The 3,518-nt window shown below is 53.1% G+C and overlaps 1 non-coding gene across 1 annotated transcript; it reads right to left on the bottom strand.

The window, feature by feature from the left end:
- Window positions 1–959: 959 nt before the first annotated feature.
- On the bottom strand, window positions 960–1,036 carry TRNAK-UUU (transfer RNA lysine (anticodon UUU)). Its single transcript has one exon. It is a non-coding gene; the product is annotated as a tRNA-Lys (tRNA).
- Window positions 1,037–3,518: the final 2,482 nt, after the last annotated feature.

A 3,518-nucleotide genomic window follows, 5' to 3' on the forward strand; every position in this document is an offset into this window, starting at 1 on the left:
GAGAGTCGTGCTTCAATCACACCACCATCACAACATATCTTCAAAGCTATCAGCCCAAAGAAAAAAAAGCACCGCACCGCCACCGCGTGGGCTCGAACCTCCAACCTCTCGGTTACCAGCCGATCGCGCTAGCCAATTGCGCCATGGAGACAGTCCTGCTCCTCTCACCACCATCAGAACATATCTTCAAAGCTATCAGCCCAAAGAAAAAAAAAGCAACACACCACTCCCGGGAGGGCTCGAACCTCCAACCTTTCAGTTAACAGCCGATCGCGCGAGCCAATTGCGCCACGGAGACAGTCGTGCTCCACTCCCACCACCGTCAGAACATTTCTTCAGAGCTATCAGCCCAAAGGAAAAAAGCGCCGCACCACCACCGGGTGGGCTCGAGCGTCCAACCTTTCGGTTAATAGCCCATCGCGCTAGTCAATTACGCCATGGAGACAGTCGTGCTCAACTCTCACCACCATCAGAACATATCTTCAAATCTATCAGCGCAAAGAAAAAAGCAACACACCACTCCCGGGAGGGCTCGAACCTCCAACCTTTCGGTTAACAGCCGATTGCGCTAGCCAATTGCGCCAAGGAGACAGTCATGCTCCACACTCACCACCGTCAGAACATTTCTTCAGAGCTATCAGCCCAAAGAAAAAAAAGCGCTGCACCACCATCGGGTGCGCTCGAACCTCCAACCTTTCGGTTAACAGACCATCGCGCTAGCCAATTACGCCACGGAGACAGTCGTGCTCCACTCTCACCACCATCAGAACATATCTTCAAAGCTATAAGCTCAAAGAAAAAAAGCAACACACCACTCCCGGGAGTGCTCGAACCTCCAACCTTTTGGTTAACAGCCGATCGCGCTAGCCTATTGCGCCACGGAGACAGTCGTGCTCCACTCCCACCACCATCAGAACATATCTTCAAAGCTATAAGCGCAAAGAAAAAAAGCAACACACCACTCCCGGGAGGGCTCGAACCTCCAACCTCTCGGTTAAAAGCCCATCGCGCTAGCCAATTGCGCCACGGAGACAGTCGTGCTCCACTCCCACCACCATCAGAACATATCTTCAAAGCTATCAGCGCAAAGAAAAAAGCAACACACCACTCCCGAGAGAGCTCGAACCTCCAACCTTTCAGTTAACAGCCCATCGCGCTAGCCAATTGCGCCACGGAGACAGTCGTGCTCCACTCTCACCACCAACACAACATATCTTCAAAGCTATCAGCCCAAAGGAAAAAAAGCACCGCACCACCACCGCGTGGGCTCGAACTTCCAACCTTTCGGTTAACAGCGGAACGTGCTAGCCGATTGCGCCAAGGAGACAGTCATGCTCCACTCTCACCACCGTCAGAACATTTCTTCAGAGATATCAGCCAAAAGAAAAAAAGCGCTGCACCACCATCGGGTGGGCTCGAACCTCCAACCTTTCGGTTAACAGCCAATCGCGCTAGCCAATTGTGCCACGGAGACAGTCGTGCTCCACTCTCACCACCGTCAGAACATTTCTTCAGAGCTATCAGCCCAAAGAAAAAAAAGCGCCGCACCACCACCGGGTGGGCTCGAACCTCCAACCATTCGGTTAATAGCCGATCGCGCTAGCCAATAGCGCCATGGAGACAGTCCTGCTCCACTCTCAACACCATCAGAACATATCTTCAAAGCTATCAGCCCAAAGAAAAAAAAGCAACACACCATTCCTGGGTGGGCTCGAACCTCCAACCTTCCAGTTAACAGCCCATCGCGCTAGCCAATTGCGCCACGGAGAGAGTCGTGCTCCAATCACACAACCATCACAACATATCTTCAAAGCTATCAGCCCAAAGAAAAAAAAGCACCGCCCCGCCACCGCGTGGGCTCGAACCTCCAACCTCTCGGTTACCAGCCGATCGCGCTAGCCAATTGCGCCACGGAGACAGTCCTGCTCCACTCTCACCACCATCAGAACATATCTTCAAAGCTATCAGCCCAAAGAAAAAAAAAGCAACACACCACTCCCGGGAGGGCTCGAACCTCCAACCTTTCAGTTAACAGCCGATCGCGCTAGCCAATTGCGCCACGGAGACAGTCGTGCTCCACTCCCACCACCGTCAGAACATTTCTTCAGAGCTATCAGCCCAAAGGAAAAAAGCGCCGCACCACCACCGGGTGGGCTCGAGCGTCCAACCTTTCGGTTCATAGCCCATCGCGCTAGCCAATTACGCCACGGAGAAAGTCATGCTCCACTCTCACCACCGTCAGAACATTTCTTCAGAGCTATCAGCCAGAAGAAAAAAAGCGCTGCACCACCATCGGGTGGGCTCGAACCTCCAACCTTTCGGTTAACAGCCAATCGCGCTAGCCAATTGTGCCACGGAGACAGTCGTGCTCCACTCTCACCACCGTCAGAACATATCTTCAAAGCTATCAGCACAAAGAAAAAAGCAACACACCACTCCCGGGAGGGCTCGAACCTCCAACCTTTCGGTTAACAGCCGATCGCGCTAGCCAATTGCGCAAAGGAGACAGTCATGCTCCACTCTCACCACCGTCAGAACATTTCTTCAAAGCTATCAGCCAAAAGAAAAAAAAGCGCTGCACCACCATCGGGTGGGCTCGAACCTCCAACCTTTCGGTTAACAGCCCATCGCGCTAGCCAATTGCGCCACGAAGACAGTCATGCTCCACTCTCACCACCGTCAGAACATTTCTTCAGAGCTATCAGCCCAAAGAAAAAAAAGCGCCGCACCACCACCGGGTGGGCTCAAACCTCCAACCTTTCGGTTAATACCCCATCGCTCTAGCCAATTACGCCACGGAGACAGTCGTGCTCTACTCTCACCACCATCAGAACATATCTTCAAAGCCATCAGCCCAAAGAAAAAAAAGCAACACACCACTCCCGGGAGGGCTCGAACCTCCAACCTTTCAGTTAACAGCCGATCGCGCTAGCCAATTGCGCCACGGAGACAGTCGTGCTCCACTCCCACCACCGTCAGAACATTTCTTCAGAGCTATCAGCCCAAGGAAAAAAAGCGCCGCACCACCACCGGGTGGGCTCGAGCGTCCAACCTTTCGGTTCATAGCCCATCGCGCTAGCCAATTACGCCACGGAGACAGGCGTGCTCAACTCTCACCACCATCAGAACATATCTTCAAAGCTATCAGCGCAAAGAAAAAAGCAAAACACCACTCCCGGGAGGGCTCGAACCTCCAACCTTTCAGTTAACAGCCGATCGCGCTAGCCAATTGCGCCACGGAGACAGTCGTGCTCCACTCCCACCACCGTCAGAACATTTCTTCAGAGCTATCAGCCCAAGGGAAAAAAGCGCCGCACCACCACCGGGTGGGCTCGAGCGTCCAACCTTTCGGTTCATAGCCCATCGCGCTAGCCAATTACGCCACGGAGACAGTCGTGCTCAACTCTCACCACCATCAGAACATATCTTCAAAGCTATAAGCTCAAAGAAAAAAAGCAAAACACCACTCCCGGGAGGGCTCGAACCTCCAACCTTTCAGTTAACAGCCGATCGCGCTA

The sequence above is a fragment of the Rhipicephalus microplus genome, unplaced genomic scaffold, assembly GCF_043290135.1.
Source record: "Rhipicephalus microplus isolate Deutch F79 unplaced genomic scaffold, USDA_Rmic scaffold_13, whole genome shotgun sequence".
In the NCBI taxonomy this organism is placed as follows: domain Eukaryota; kingdom Metazoa; phylum Arthropoda; class Arachnida; order Ixodida; family Ixodidae; genus Rhipicephalus; species Rhipicephalus microplus.